The sequence below is a fragment of the Canis aureus genome, chromosome 28, assembly GCF_053574225.1.
Source record: "Canis aureus isolate CA01 chromosome 28, VMU_Caureus_v.1.0, whole genome shotgun sequence".
NCBI lineage: Eukaryota > Metazoa > Chordata > Mammalia > Carnivora > Canidae > Canis > Canis aureus.
In genome coordinates this window covers 30,746,552-30,763,619 of record NC_135638.1, presented here as the reverse complement: position 1 = coordinate 30,763,619, position 17,068 = coordinate 30,746,552, and the positions used below count along the sequence as shown (strand labels likewise).

General features: G+C 42.0%; 1 protein-coding gene and 1 pseudogene across 3 annotated transcripts in view; one reads left to right on the top strand and one right to left on the bottom strand.

Annotated features, from left to right (window-relative positions):
• CHD7 (chromodomain helicase DNA binding protein 7) overlaps positions 1 to 17,068 on the top strand; it is a 192,200-nt gene that overhangs the window by 13,085 nt on the left and 162,047 nt on the right. Inside the window, exon 1 of one of the 3 annotated variants that reach the window (XM_077876851.1) lies at positions 10,140 to 10,236. The exons of the other annotated variants lie outside the window; for them this stretch is intronic. The gene's annotated coding sequence lies outside the window, so the exon portion shown is untranslated. Of the gene's footprint in view, positions 1 to 10,139; positions 10,237 to 17,068 lie in introns of those variants that run through there. 3 annotated transcript variants of the gene reach the window in all.
• Positions 4,237 to 9,935, bottom strand: LOC144300263 (large ribosomal subunit protein eL32 pseudogene; annotated as a pseudogene).

Here is a 17,068-nt window from a genome sequence, read left to right as displayed (position 1 = left end):
GCCAGGATTCAGAAGGTATATAAGGTTGCTTTGCAGAACTAATGCATCTGTTGGTCTTTAAGGAAGAGTAGAGTGGTGAGCTGGGCTGAGGTAGCTTTTTCATGTTTTCTTCCAGAGACCCATAAAATGAGTCTATTTCAGTGATTTTTAAAATTTTATGTTGTTATTTTAAAAGTTCATGTGGTAAGATTAGAATAACTAATAAAAGAGATACTTGTTATGCTTTACCATTAACACAGTCATTTGGGGTGCCTTTAAAAATGCAGGTTCCCCCACTCCCATCCTACTGAATCGGAATCTCTGTGGGCCATCTAAAATCTGCTTTTTTCTAGGTGTTTCTGACACACTCTAAAAAAACTACACATTTAGACAGATGTATTAGTTACACAATGGGTATACCTGGGAAATACAAAACAATTTAGAAAAAAGGAAATCCAACTGATATATTCTTACAATGTTTTTTTCAATGTTGCAACTACTGTTTATTCTCTTACATGCAAATGAGTGAAGTATAGTTGCTATTTGACAAGCCAGTTCGTAGGAAAGGTGAAGATGGACATATGGGTTAAGAGTTTAAAAGCATAGTACACTTTAAAGGTGGCGTTAAATAGGAGAGGGAGTAGGTTGTTTAGTATTTAGTTGTTACATTTCATTTTCTTTCCTGCCACAGAATAATTAAACATTTGTTTTATGTGTAGTTCCAGTTTCTGCGGTGGAGGTATGAGAGACGAATAGGTTAACACGCTGCAGTACTATTTTTGGGCAGCCCAGTGCGAGCCAGTATCGTTTCCAAGGGCATGTAATAACTTTAAAATGAGAGTCCTCTCAAAATGTAATTTGGCGAGTGGGCTAGTGCTGTCTGTGAGGACTTGTTAGTGTAATTCTGCAGAAGAGACACGGTGCTCACGTTGAGAGGGTGAAAGCAGGCCTCGGCGTGGAGGCCGTCTCTCACCTCCTCCCTCCCTCTCCGGCTCAGCGCCCACTAACCATCCGTCCTCTCTGTCCTCTCCCTGCGGACAACCTGCTCTTAGGGTTTCCGCCTTGGTCTGCTCTTGGGTCTAGGTCCGGCCCACGGCCTCAGCTCTCGTTTCTACACGAGGAACTCTTGAGTCTATGTTTTTGTTTCTGGTACGTCTCTCATACTTCTGTCCTTAATTTAATGTCCCCATCTGGTCTAAAACCTAAGTCTTCCTCACGTCTCCTCCTTTCTGCCGAAGCATAGCAAAGTCCCGAAAACCCGAAAGCAGCTCTTTCTCTTGGATCCCAACTCTCCACCTGATGCCTGCACTGAACGTCAGCAGTTCCTGGCTCCCCAGATCCTGGCTGCCTCCTTCTCTTTGGAGGTGCCCCAGCCTTGTGCCCCGGCATCCCTGCTTCTTCCACTATAGCGCACTCTCCGGGATGCCTGCTCGGCCATTAGAGCACAGGCCCAGCCCGCCCTTGTTGCTTGCCCTGGAGAGCAGAGCAGTAACCCGCGTCCGCGTCTACCTTCTGTGCCTGGTGGCCCCCGCTGGCATCCAGCATCCCACACACCGCCCCGGGAGTTCAGAGGGAGCCTGCTCTGGGGCGCGGCTTCCCGCAGAGCGCGGGCCCTGCTGCTCCTTGCGTGGCGGCCTCCAGAGAGAGGCCTCCGTGTGCAGCTGGGCCTGACAAGCGCAGGCGGCGCCAGGCCTTGTGCCTGTGCCTGAGGCCTTGCCGGCCTTCTCCGTGGCAGGGTGGCAGGCGGCTCCTCTTGCTTGGCTGTCTCCCAGTTAGTTCAGAACGTGGGTGGGGAAGAGGAGGTGAGAGTTATTCTGACCTCCTCAGACCCCATTGCCATGGTCTTGGCATTTGATCCAAACGTGTTTCTCCATGGTGGCGTTGTTTTGATTTGGTACTTACGATTCACTGTGGGTTAATCCAGTGCGCGGTAATGTCCATATTCTAATATTGTGTTGGAGGGAAACTGTTAAAGTGGCTCCTGAAATCCTTTTGGGAGAAAATTGCTTGCTGAAGTGAGCATGACCTAAGTACCTACTGGAGTGGGTGATGGTGGCATGAGGAACCATTCAGTAACACCAGAACCCAGGAGGATGCCTGACTTATGAGCTCGCTGTGAGTTCATCAGGCTTTTAGGAATGGGTTACAGAAAGCTGGACCTATCTGAATTCATGTCACTGTGAGCTTTTACATAAAGGGCTGTACCCAAGTCAATTCTAGGAAAGACTTTAATGAATGCAAAGACATGGCCAGTAACGGCAGGGAAAAATTCAATAATGTTTTCAGATTTACATCTCTAAAGAGAAAATGGCAATTTCTGTGTGAGGTTTATAATAAAATCTCTTTGGTTTTTGGAAATCTGGAACGTGCCTGGTGAAAGCTGTTATTCTCATGAACTCCTTTCAAAGGTAATAGAATTATGAGGATGCAGACCTTCAGAATATTTTTGTTGTCTTTTTCATATGACTTAGATGTTTGTGAAGGTGTGCCCATGTAGAATGATTAGTTCTGTGGGAGGTACTGAAATTGTTATCCATAGCTAGGAAGTGAGATTAACCCACATATGACAATGTGGAACAGGACAGCACAGTGTGCAATTAAGTGCTAAAAGGTGTGATGCTGTCGGCCTAGTAACACCTGGAAGCAGCCAGTGCAGGGCTTGGGAATGGAGAAGGAAACCATGAGATCTGGCTTGCACTGCCTTTTGGTAGCTTGAGATAGCTGACAAATAACACAAACAAAATCACGGGAGACACTGTCAGCAAAGGGTCCTGGCAAGGAACGGGTGGGCCAGCCGAGAGCAGCCTGCAGGGGCCAGCACAGGGCACTTTGATGCCCAGGGCCCTTCCCAGGAAAATAGGAGCTGGAGGAGGACACAGCCACTGCTGTGGACCTGTCCCCTCCTCCTCACTGCCCCTGGGTCAGTCCGCTGTGGCTGAGCGTGGCCAAGTATGGCCGTCTGGCTCTGGGAGGATCAGAGTTGGTCAGGAAGAAAGGAGCAGGGTTTGGATAGACAAGGAGGGTGTGGGCTATGGCGAAATTGGAAGTTCAGAGTGTTAGATCCTGACTCCCATTACGTGATGGAATGGAGTTGAAAGGTTAGTTTGGCAACATGTGATGGATTGCAGTTGAAGAGGGACTAGAGGCAAAAAGTCAGAGCAGTTGGAGTTGGGCAGCCAGCCGAGGTGAGCCCTGACTAAGGGGACACTAAGGGGACGTTGGAGAGGAGAGGTGGAGACTGGGGGTGCAGAGGGGGAGGGGAACCAGTCACTGCAGGGGGCTTGGTGTGGAGCTAGGACTGGCCTCCATGAGAACTTAGGTTTGAGATTCTGAGCTTAGATTAGATTGAGAAATAGAAAACACTTGAGCAGTGTAAGATGTATAAAACGAAAAAAAAATGATCATGTTAGAAAGTTTCCAAAGTAAAACTACTGAACTGATGAAGTCGTACAACTTGCAGGTCAAGAAATGGCAAAATATTAAGCCTTTTTTGTTTGTTCATTGTTTTAAATAAAAGGATCTTATCAAGATGATTTTGGAACTATTTTTTTTTTTTTTAAGATTTTGTTTATTCGTGAGAGAGAGAGAGAGAGAGGCAGAGACATAGGCAGAGGGAAAAGCAGGCTTCCCATGGGGAGCCTGATGTGGGACTCGATCCCGGGACCTGAGGATCCCAGGATCATGACCTTAGCCAAAGGCAAGGTAGTCAACCACTGAGCCACCCAGGGGTCCCTTTTTGGAATTATTTTCATATGTAGCTTGACTTTATTTTTGTAAATGTCCTTTACTGCATGGGTCAGAATAACATGACAGCATCCTATAGAATATTAATATTACTCATTTAGAGTCAAAACAGCATGATGGTAATTTAGGCGTCTGTAAGAAGGCCAATACAAATACAGTACTACAGACTGAAGTTCACTGGTTTATTCTAGTTCAGCTTTATTTTTTTTAGATTTTTATTATTTTAAAGATTTTATATATTTATTTGGCACACACACACAGAGCACAAGTAGGGACGAGGGCAGGCAATGGGGAGAGGGAGAAGCAGATTCTCTGCTGAGCAGGGAGCCTGATGTGGGGCTCCATCCCAGGACCCTTGGAACACAACCTGAACCCAAGGCAGACACTTAACCAACTGAGCCACCCAGGCGCCCCTCAACGTTCGTTCGTTCGTTTATTTATTTATTTATTTATTTATTTATTTATTTATTTATTTATTTATTTTGTAGTTTTATGGTTTTATTAACACAAATATGACGCGCACATAAGCTGTTTATTCATTTTCTTCGCTACGCAGCCTGGCATTGGGATTGGTGACTCTGATGGCCAGCTGGGCTGCTCTTTCCACAATGGCTTTGCAGGTTCTTGGAGGATACATTGTGAGCAATCTCTGCACAATAAGATTTGTTGCACATCAGCAGCACTTCAAGCTCCTTGACGTTGTGGACTAGGAACTTCCGGAAGCCACTGGGCAGCATGTGCTGTTTTCTTGTTGCTCCCGTAACCAATGTTGGGCATCAAGATTTGGCCCTTGAATCTTCTGCGTACCCTATTGTCAATGCCTCTGGGTTTCCGCCAGTTGCGCTTAATTTTGACATATCGGTCTGACTGGTGCCGGATGAACTTCTTGGTCCTCTTTTTAACGGTCTTGGGCTTCACCAGAGGTCTGAGGGCAGCCAGGATGCCCAGCGATCGATGGCTGCCACCTCCGCAGGCGGCGCCGAGGAAGAGAGTCAACTTTCTTTTAAATGTATGTGTTCCAACATTAGGAAGAACAATCTCGTGTTTTATACTTCATCTACTCTGTGTATGTCTGTGTGCATCATTAAAAAGACACCTGAGCATTTTCTATGAGAGAATACAGCAAAGAACCAATTGGAGCACAATGGAAAAGCAGTAAAGGGTATCAGTAGGTAACACATAGAAGAAAATTCAATTGCCACTAAACATGAAAATTTTCAGATTGTGGAGTAATAAAAGAAATGCAGATTAAAATGAGATACTTTTGGGATCCCTGGGTGGCGCAGCGGTTTGGCGCCTGCCTTTGGCCCAGGGCGCGATCCTGGAGACCCGGGATCGAATCCCACATCGGGCTCCTGGTGCATGGAGCCTGCTTCTCCCTCTGCCTGTGTCTCTGCCTCTCTCTCTCTCTCTCTGTGAGACTATCATAAATAAATAAAAATTAAAAAAAAAAATGAGATACTTTTTTCCTCCTTGTCAAATAAGTAAAAATTAAATACTCTTGATGCTGGCAGAATAATGGTGAAACTTGCAGTCTCAGTACTGTCTGAAGTGCAGTAAACACAAATATTGTATTTATTATTTATTTATTTATTTTTAAGATTTTATTTTATTCATGAGAAACACAGAGAGAGGCAGAGACACAGGCAGAGGGAGAAGCAGGCTCCATGCAGGGAGCCCGATGTGGGACCCAATCCTGGGAATCCAGGATCAAGCCCTGAGTGGAAGGCAGACGCTCAACCGCTGAGCCACCCAGGTGTCCCAACACAAATATTTTAAAACAAAATTGGAGATTCTTTTTTTTTTTTTTTTTTTAATTGGAGATTCTATGTCTCAAGATGTTTATAAATGGCCATTGAAGTTATCAGCTGTGTATCCTAAGGAAAAATCTGAAGTGCAGTCAGCCATGATGAGTAAGAAGTTGCAGCATTTTTTCTGAGTGGAAAAATTGCTAGTGGTTAAATTTGTGTTATATATTAGAATATTGTACAAGCATTACAGATCATATTTTTAAAAAAACATAAAGCGTGTAAGAATAGGGTATGAAATAATATTAACTGCGGTCCCAATTTTATACAAATTAAATTATAAGCATAGAAAAAGACTACAGGGAAAATACATCAATTAAAAAAAAAATGAGTGGTTTCAGAAATTGGCAGTTTCACTTAGTTAAAAGCTCAAATTCCAGAGTTACATAGATCTGGTTTGAATCTCTAACAGCTTATTGGCTATGTGACTTTTGGACAAGTGACTTAATTAGCTCTATGACCATAGGCAAATTTTTAAAACTTATCTAAGATTCAGGTTTTTGTTGTAACAAGGGGATGATAATAGTACTTATCTCCTGGGCTTATTTAGATTAATGTAACAGTGCATTTAAAATAATTCACACGGTGTTTTGTGTATTGTTAGCACTCAGTAAATGTTAGTTACTTAGATTGCAAGTGGTTCTTATTTTAATCTTTTTATTTTTTTGAACTGAAAGATATTTTTATAATCAGGAAAAGCAGTAACCACCAAGAAGCTATCCGGTACCTTATACGGAAAGAAGGACTAACAATATTTCAGTGTTTTGTGGTATAGCCAGGGAAATCTTCTGGAAAAAATAATGTTAGCTGGTTATATTTTTGAAACAAGCACTCCCAACTTCTTCCTCTTGGGTTTTTCTTTTTTCTAGATCACTTACCAATAATTGGCTTATTTTTTTTCTATCCCAAAGAAATTTTGTTCTGCCATAAGTTGAATTTAAACAACCCTTTCTACTCCCCTTTTTAAGTTTTCTGAAGTCAAAGAAAACAAGAATCATCTTTTTCTTTTCCCCTTGAAAACAAGAATCATCTTTAAAAACATTTCTATAGATGGGATCTGAATTTGGTTAATATTAACTGCACATTTAGCACTCAAATTTCAGACATATTTAGTGCTAGCTTCTGTACGTCTCACCTAATTGTTTAAATATGTGAGCATGATTTTGATATTTGGGAGGTGGAGGAGAAAGCCCTTGAGGTTTTTGAGCTTGAGTTAAAAGGCTTATTGTGTCTTGGAGCAAGTTGATGTAAGTTAGTAGGAAGACTTTAGCATCTGGAACTCTTTCACCTTGGAATTGTGTCTTTCTCGTAGAAGAAACATTTGGGCTGCATGCAGCCTAGAGAAACTTTCAGGCTCTATTTTCTTCACAGGAGGGTAACAGCTTTGCACTTAGAATAAAGTAGCTTCAAAGCTTTTGTCTCCTTCAAGTTATGTTACCTTGCATTTATCTCACATTCTTATATCTTCTACGGCAAACAGGAGAAGAACAGAGACAAGTTGTTAACATTGTCATCTAAGTTAATTATGAGTTGATGGTAATATAAAACTTCAAAATCATAGAATCCAGGATATATATGCAATTGTTTTATTATTTTATTTCATCAAATCTAAGATGTTATCAGTTGTAAGACAGACCTATTTCTGGTATATTGAAATGTGGAAGAAAATTACGTGTTGGAAGTGATTAGATAAGTGAGTAAAAAATCAGGAAACCTTCAGTTCACAGTTATTTGTATTTTTCAGTTTTGCTTGCTGAACAGAAAGGAATATCAACTGAATGTATCTGAAATTGGAACCTAAGCTTCTAATCTTGAGCAGAAAGATTTCACAGTTATATGTCACTTTAGTCACACCTGGTGCCACCTCTAACCCACCTTGCTCCATACGTTGCGAATAGCACATAGAGTACAGCAGAGATAGACTCATGAATCAGGTATTTCATCATGACCCTGCTTGGCTACTGGACCTAATGTAAGCAGACAGTGGGCAACTTTTTGTGGTGTTAATCTGCCAGACTGCTGTCAACACATTGGGTACCATAAAACAGTGTCACCGAGACTATTCCACAAGACTGATGCCAAAATCTATTAAAAGTCACAGGAAAACAAGCAATGTACTGTTAACCACTAAAAATCTAACTTGACAAACAATCAGGTATTTGAGTATAGATTCCGAGCTTTGTACGAGGCTAGTGCCCACATTTTACATATGGAAAAGTAGTAAAATGAGTGGTTCTTGTTTATAAGAAGTTTAAAATCTAATTTCTCAGTAATAAAAATGCAAGGAAGGACCCCTTTTAATATCTTTGTATCTAGGATAATTTAAGAGGATCTTGCATCAGATAGTGTGAGGCCAGTATATAAAGAATTCAGGTTAGGTAGACTTCTTCAAACCCAAATGTGGACCTGTTACAGTGACCTCAGAGCTTCCTCCTCCACCAGCCATAAGAAAGAAAAACTGCAGATAAAATGATGACAATTTAAAGATTTCTTAAAGGCACAGTTAGAGATCAGAAAAGTAGCACGGTATAAAGGTTAAAGCCAAGAGCTCTGGAATCAGATGACCTGGGTTTAAAACCCAGTTCCAACAACTTAACTACCTTTAGGACCTTGAACAAGTTAATTAACCTCCGTGTTTCAGTTTCCTCACTTGTAAAATGGAGTTCATACCTTCTTCAATGCCTGGCACATACTAGCATTCATTAAAATGAGCAGTTACTAATGTTGTAATGGTATGCTGTGTTTCTTTGTAAAGAGAAGATGAAAGTGAGGGATGTAAAGATTTGCAAGCCCTAGTATCTATTTGCATGACTGAAGGTTTCACATAGAGATGGTAGCTAACTGGCATTCTTGGCATCACAGCATAACACACCCAGAGAACAGTTAGTTATTAGTATATTTAAAAGAAAAGATTAAAAGTATGACTGTGGCAGTTACCAGTAGAACATTTTGTTGGTGACTTCTTTCTTGGTCAGGGTTTTCTGGATTTCTCTCTGCATTATGTGGTTAAGAAGGAGTGGTTTTTATATGGCAATGAGGATTTAGGTTGTAGCCAAGTGTGCTACAACTGTGCTTTGTACAACGTGACAGGGGCTTCTCTGTTTGATCCCATAGATTCCTATATCTTAAATGATGTAACCAAGTATTTTAACATCACCAAAAAATTCATGTGACCATTAAGAACTGAGATGATCTCAAAATTGCCAAATGCTGATACTTTAACATTGTTTCTAGTCATCTAGAACAAGCCAGGGCTATGTGATGGGTGTGGTTTTATTACATGTTATCTTCTCTCTCTCTTTTTTTTTTAAAGCCTCAGATGGCCTGTTCTGTGTAACCAGCCCTGTGTCTCCCCTCATTCCTATGGAACATGTCCCAACTCCTCTGTTTCCTTCCCGAGAGCCTTATCTACTGGGGTGTGGAGGGCATAGAAAACTAGAGTAAGAAATAGGGCAAGACTTTAAGGAGCTTACAGTTGAATTAACTTTCATCTCCTCTTCAGCCTCATGCTCCACTGACTTCTAGCATCACCCGTCACATTCCACCCTCTCAGCTGCATCATGGGTTAGGTCAAGTGTTTTTTTTTTTTTTCCCCCTTTTTGTTTGTTGTTGTTTCATAGCTAGAGATTGTTTCTATGGAAATATTTTAGATTCTAAACAGTCAAATTTCAAAAGATCATCATGGATAAAACTAAATACTGAATTGATACTTGGTGATTGCTTGCCTTAGGCTCTTTCCAGCCATACTGGCAGCTTTTCACCTTCACGGATTAGGTCTAGGACGTTTCTAAAAGCTTATTACTATCTTAGAATAAGTATAACAGGCAATGGTTGTTCTGGTGTAGGTACACACTATCTAACAGGTTTTTTTTTTATTAGTTGCTGGGCTGAGATTGGATATTGACCTGATGAAAGCCACGGGTTCCATATGTATCTTTAGCCCAAACTAGATGAAGACTGTACTAGATGAAGACAGTACCAAAGGAATCAAGATCACAGAATTGGGAGTGGACTGTGTTTGGGCTAACATGATGAGTTGATGGCACATCAAGTAACTAAGTGGTTAGTTGTAGAAACTTAAAAATACTGCCAGCTTCCGTGCTGGCTGGGTAGCCACTGAAGCCAATCAAAAGGTCTGTGAATATGTGGGAGTTTTCAAATGCTTTAGCTGCTGTCGTGAGCCATCGGAGGCAGTATAACCTAACAGTTAAGAGCATGGGTTCTGGAGCTGGAGCCTGGTTCTAATTTAGACTCCGCACTGTGCCACGTGACCTTGGGAAAGCTACTTAAATCCTCCAGGCTCAGTTTCTGTAGCGAGACCAGTGCCTGGCGCACGCCCTCTAAGCAGAACCACGGGCACGATGACGACGGGCAGCGGAGTTGCAGCTCCGGCAAGTCTGTCATTGCCTCAGAAGGTGATACTTTCCAGAAATGGTGGGCTGGTTTCGCAGATTAGAACAATATGTTCATTTGAATTTTGAGCTGAGTGAGGTTTGTGAGTAATGTGTATCTGGGCTAGAAAATAAACTGATGGAAAGTGAGCACACATATGTACACAGACATACCCTTGAAGTAATCCGGGATCTCTCCTGCAGTAGGAACAGATACGTGGCTGCAACTTGAGCAGATCAGCGGACTCGGTTAACTGAAGCGAGAGTCGCCGTTAACACATCTTTATAAGCAGCAGCTCTGTCTCGGTCACCAGGTCAGTGGCACCGCTGGTGTGAAGTCCCCGGGAAGGCACACGGTCCTGAGTTCTCCGGGAGGTCCTCAGTGAGTGCTCGTCGTGGCCGAAGGCATCACAGCTCAGAGAGCCAGTCTCCTCAGTCACACGCATCCGTGTGGTGGCCGGTCTGTGTCTGTGTGAGGACTGGCCCTTTTATATAGTTCCCAGTAAGCACATCCCTTAAGGCGAAGTGGGTTATTTTTCCTCCTCCCGTTGTGTATGTGATTACATTTGGACGTTTGTTTGGGAATGGGTGGACTTCCTAGTTATAAGGGGGAGGGGGTCTCTTACCCCCGGGGGTATGGTAGCCGCGCCTGCCGTCGGACGTGCCGACTGTGTTACGTACCCTAGTTGCTTCTTCCGTGCAGCCGTCTATGCAGGGTAACGGGAGTATTGATATAGTTCTGTCTTGGAAAAACTTTTAATCAAATAATAAAATCTTTAAAGAATGAATTTTATTTGGAAAACTGGGTTTGGATGAGAAGGAAACTCTGTTCTTTGAAAGGTTTTTGGTTTAGTGACAGCTCCAAATGAACTTAGGAGATATTTTTAACCTTCCTGGGGATGTTTAAAAGAAAGTTCTCCCCCGCTCTTTGCCGGGGGTGGGGAGAGGCAGCCATCACCACTGTGGCTTGTTTGATTTCTCTGTAAAGGATGTTTACCCTGCTGTAGGGTTGTTTTCTGCCTCTTGTGCAAATCCTGAAGCCTCTGGTGCACTGGTTGATGGGGAGTGAGGACCCGTGCTTTCACTCTTGCAGTGCTGCTTTTGGAGGCAGGACAAGATGAAGAAAAACCAGCTCCTCTACTGACTAATTTTGTATTCTAGAGAATTACTCAATTGCTTCGATTTCATTTTCTTCATCTACAAAATAGAAAATAGAGGGAGATAATACTTGAGGGCTATTTGTGAGGATTATATGGGTGTGTGTGGGTGTGTGTGTGGTGTGTAAAGCACCTGGCATGGTGCTTGGTCTATAGTGAGCACTTACTAGATGCTATTTTCCCCCCTTGCTTTAACAGTAATTTTCCACATGTGGTGGTGTATAATTGGGAAAATGCAGGATTTTCTTTTTTTTTTTTTTTTCAGGATTTTCTTATAACAAATATTACACTTGTTTTAGACAAGATGTCCCTCCTGATTTCTACATTGGTAAATACAGTTATTGCATCTGTATCACACTTTGCCTCTTGCAGCTCTTATTTTGGTTTCTTCCTCAATTTAACCATCCATTCCAACTTCTGAGAACAACTGGAATCTATTTAGTCCCTTAAGTAAAGCTTTTTATATTAAGACCTCCTAGCAACAAGCTCCTGAGAAGGTGGAGACTGTGGTTTTAGTTGTAAACTTAAAATCTCTTCTACTAATCCTTTTCCTCTCCAAGCATGCATTTCTTTAATTTCTCTTTTCTTTTCTTTTCTTTTCTTTCTTTTCTTTTCTTTTCTTTTCTTTTCTTCTTTCTTTCTTTCTTTCCTTCTTTCTTTCTTTCTTTCTTTCTTTCTTTCTTTCTTTCTTTCTTTCTTTCTTTCTTTCTTTCTTTCTTTCTTTCTTTCTTTCTTTCTTTCTTCATGAGAGACACAGAGAGAGAGGCTGAGACATAGACAGAGGGAGAAGCAGGCTCCCTGCAAGGAGCTCAATGTGGGACTTGATCCCAGACCCTGGGATCACTCCCTGAACTGAAGGCAGACGGTGAACCACTAAGCCACCCAGGGGTCCTCTATCCAAGCATTTCAGTTGCTGGTGAGAGGCATGTCAAAAGTGACAAGGAATTAGTTTATACTCGGAGATCCTAGAGTCTCCTAGTGAATCTCAGCTGTTTGTTCACTTGGCCAGGCGGTGTGGGAGGGACCACTCAAGGGAGGTGTGAACAGACTGCAACCATTTTCCATGGTGAATGTGCATAATCTTAATTCTTGCATAAAATGCCTTTGGCCAGTTAACTGGTGGTAGTGCTGAAATGGAGAGATTAGAGGAGAACATGTTAGAATCTCATTGCTTTCTCTTCCTCTCATTGGTCAAAGTAGGGAAACAGAAGAAAATAAAGCAAGAAAGAAAGGCCATTTGTACTTTCATTTTCCCCATTATAGTACTTAAGCCTCAGAAGCTGTTTTAGGTAAATTCTTAAAATCCTATTTGGTTTGAACTCTATCAGTAGAAATTATAGTCTCTACTCTGCCAACCCCTACCCTTGCCACTAAGGAAAAATAGATTCCTAATGCTTCCGTAACTAGAGCCAGTGCTTCAGCTCTTGTTTGGTTAGCTGCATCATAACATTAAAATTACATCTCGTCTTTGAGTGTAAACTGAATGCCACGTTGTTCGACCCGTCCTGGAAGGGCTGTCCGGCCAACAGCCTTGCTATCCTGGTGGCATCTTGGACAACTTCTTTCAATTTCAGTCTCCCAGACCACTCTCCTTCCCTGTGTCCAGCCAGTTTTTTTTTTTTAAGATTTTATTTATTAAAAAAAAAAATATTTTATTTATTCATGAGAGACACAGAGAGAGGCAGAGACACAGGCAGAGGGAGAAGGAGGCTCCCTGCGGGTTGTCTGATGTGGGACTTGATCCTAGGACCTCGGGATCTCGCCCTGGGCTGCAGGCAGATGCTCAACCCTGAGCCACCCAGGCGCCCCCTGCATCCAGCCATTTACTGAATCCAAGCTGTGGTTCCGCCTCATCTCTGAAACAGCTTGCAACTCCCTTCTGTATCAGACGTCCTTCTGCCAAATTAATCTTGGTTAAGCATGTCTCAGTTCCTGGATCTACGTGTCAGTTGGGACGCAGATTGTCCCTTGTGTCCCAGGTCTCCCTCTTCCCTCTAGCGTGACCCTCCCCTCTGCCCTTCTCTGAACTGTGACCCGTCAGCCCTAGGGCCTTTTTAACTTCATGTCCCCTCACCCCTTTTTTTAAACTTTTAAACCCACTTGTAGACAAATTTCTCTTTTGACTTTCCTCAGTGCACATGCACTTGATCATGAATTTTATCTCATCTTCCCTAAGGTATTGGCTATAGGATTAGTTGTCTCCTGTTTATTTGCTGATCCATAAAAGTAATTATGAGTGTCTGTGGGCACCATGCAGAGTGTTGGGTATAGAGGTGAGCAAAACTATACCAGGTGCCCAAGGCTAGTGGGAAAGATGGTAACTAATCAGGTAATTGCACAGACTGGTCAAAGTACAACTGTTAACCAGTTGTTTAAAAAAAAATAAAAAGGAGCTATGGAGTGGGTAACAGGCATTGAATGTAGACATGGAAGGACTACTGACCTGACGAAGGTAAGCTTGAGCTGTGGTCCTCCTGCCTGTAGGCTCAGTGGCTGGACTGGGGAGAGCTTGGTCTGTCCCACAGGAACAGTGGCGAGCATGTCCTGTGATTGTGCTCTGCACTCAGATGTGCCCAGCTCCATAATTCCTAACTATATTCTGAATATTGCTAATTTAACTTATGATAACGTATCTGTAAGTAACCTCATAGAGTAAAAATGGCAGGATTCTTGCTAATTGTCTGATCCCTGGACTTGAGAGAAATGCATACCATCCACTTTTTAGATTTAGATATACAGTACAAAGATAATGGTGACACATGCAGAAGAGAAAACGGGGAGAAAGGCAACATGGAGTAATGGTTCATTGCTTCAGCCAATGTTGGTCAACATTATGTTATACAGTGAATCACATCTGTACTGTATTTTGTTGCTTACTCTAACACACACTGGTGCTATAATCCATATGGCATTCTGTAGAAAAAGGAACAGGATTTACCCAAAGCCACGTGTATAGTAGATGGATGAGACATACTTGATTTCAGTCCTCACGACTCCAAAACAGAGTCAAGTGCCTTTCCACATCTACCATGGGCATCCTAAGAGGGTGGGTTACATTTTTTTTTTGTGTGTGGACCCCATGTAGTTCCACATATCATGAAGTATCTATTTTTTTTTAATTTTTACTTTTTAAAATATTTTATTTATTTATTCATGAGAGACACACAGAGAGAGAGGCAGAGACACAACACAGGCAGAGGGAGAAGCAGGCCCCATGCAGGGAGCCCGATGTGGGACTCGATCCCGGGACCCCAGGATCATGTCGTGAGCCAAAGGCAGATGCTCAACTGCTGAGCCATCCAGGCATCCCTCATGAGGTATCTAATACACATACACAAAGACTTTTTATGCAATAGTGATTATGTAGATTTAATAGATTTAATCTGATTGCTGTTGGGTGGCGTGGCAAGTTTTCTGATTAATACTTTGTTTTCTAATTGTGCTTATGCAAAGTTATTTAAAATGTTGGAAATTTGAGGCTCACGGTTGGCTCAGTCAGTTACTTAAATGGTGATTTCAGCTGAAGTTGTGATCTGAGTTTTGGGGGCTGGCTCCATGCTCATTGGGGAGTTCTGCTTGAGATTTCTCTCTCCGCCCCTCCCCCCACTTGTGTATGCATGCTCTCTTCCCCTCTCTCTCTAAAATAAACAAAACCAAAAGAAAATAAATAAATAAAATGATGGAAATCTGAATTTGTATCATGTGGTTGAGCCGTTAAGAATTGCTTGTCAGTAACATTCAGGAAGTAGTTAGGAATAATTTAGCAGGGCCCGTACTTATAGTGTTTAATATTTTTAAACCCTTGGTAAAATAGTGAATTTAATGATAGCAGGGAATATTTTAGTGCTTGGATAGAATTTCACTATAATTAAATAGAAAAATATGCTAAATAGATTGTGTTAAAACAGTGTCTGGACATTGTAGGTGATGATAAAACAAAGGGCGACACTAGACCACTTGCTACATAATTGCATGTTATGGAACTTCTTGTTAATAGAGGATATTGCACCAGTTGTTGAATAGTCATAATGAAAAGTGAGAATTAGAGTTGTAAGACATAAAAAGATAAATCAGCGAGTAACACATTTATCTTCAAATTATGAGAACAAAAGTATAGTAATTTAGCTGTGATTTGATGCCTTAAGTTTAAACTTACAGGTTAAAATATTTTGCCATTTAAAAATGTCATTGTGCTGTTAATTTTCATTAAGAAGAGGGAAGTTCTTTTAACACTGTTTGCTAATCTACAAAGATCTTTAAAAATGCATGTTAATATCAGGATTTTGCATAGTTCTTAATCTGTGGTATAAAATTGGATTATTAATAAAAAAACACCTTTTGATGTTAATATCTTGGAACCTCTATTTCTGTATCTACAGTGGCTGAAATATGCAAATATTGACAAAACTGGATTTATTGATAGTGATTTCAATTAAAATATTGTGAGTCAGTGCATCTAGGAGTCTTCCTTGACTGGCATCTCTCTCTGTGGAAAGGAATTTGACTGCTTTGCTTTCTTCCTCTTGAGTGACTCTGCTCTAGCCCAGTTAAATTAGAAGATTATAATTTACTATCTTACTCTTAAATGTCATGCACTTGTTCCCCATGAAATGGTATAACTTATTATACATCTTATAATGTAACACATGTCTCAATTACTGATTAATGGATTGGATTAATGGAAAAAGTTTACAAGTTACCCCTCTCTAAGAGTTAACTTTCAGGGATCTTAATAGTAATTCTGAAGAATGGAGTGTCAGCATTGGGTAGCTGTTGAAAACTCACACTCTTCTACGGCAAGGCTAGGTGCATGCAAATTCACAGTTGAGTCAAATACTAAGGGTTAAGACCTTAAATGTTGGTAATATTCGGCCAGTGAAAGTGTTGGGGAGAATACAGAGGAATTGGCCTCTGTGCAGGGTTTAAAGGAAGGGTGGTGGGAAGTGGAGGAGGAAAGACATGTGCAAAAGACAGTAAAGCTTCATACTAGGACCTGGGAAGAATTTGACCTGTGAGATAGAGGGTATGAAGATGAGCATAAGAAGGGCTTTTCAAATGAGGCTGGTTTTATTTCATAGTCAGAGGGAGCCTTGGAAGGATGGAGGACACCAGACCTGTGCTTTGGGTATCACGCCTTTGAAACCACATTGTGCTTCCCCAGTCACCCACAAATACTGTCTCCATTTCACTTCTACTTTGACTCTCTTACCCCATATATAGAATGTTGTTGAAGTTTGTAGATTTGTAGATTCTTTCTCCCCTGATGTGGCCTCTCAGATCTTGCCCACGTTTCAGTGTCTCTTGGCCACCTCTGCTGGACTCCTGCAAAGACTTCTCACCACAGGAGTCCTCCACCTGTGTGTTAGAGAAGCTGCCCCAGTGCCCACATCTCCCCATTTCACATTCTGCACACCCTTTTTTTGTTTTTCCCCCTTGAATACAAGATTGCCTGCCTGCACTCAGGTCTTCCATTCTTTTTTTTCAAAGATTTTATTTATTCATGAGAGAGAGAGAGAGAGGCAGAGACCTAGGCAGAGGGAGAAGCAGGCTCCATGCAGGGAGCCCGATGTGGGACTCGATCTCCAGGATCATGTCCTGAGCCGAAGGCAGACACTTAACCGCAGAGCCACCCAGGCCTCCCAGGTCTTCCATTCTTTTTTTTTTTTTTTTTTTTTTTTATTTAATTTTTTTTTTTTTTATTTATGATAGTCACAGAGAGAGAGAGAGAGAGAGAGGCAGAGACACAGGCAGAGGGAGAAGCAGGCTCCATGCACCGGGAGCCCGACGTGGGATTCGATCCCGGGTCTCCAGGATCGCGCCCTGGGCCAAAGGCAGGCGCCAAACCGCTGCGCCACCCAGGGATCCCCAGGTCTTCCATTCTTAATGCCAATCTAACTTTCTAACCATAGTCCCTCCTCTTGTTAAAATGTATCCCATATTCAGGCTCACCTGGAGCACTCATGGTCCCTAAACACACGATAGTTCCCCT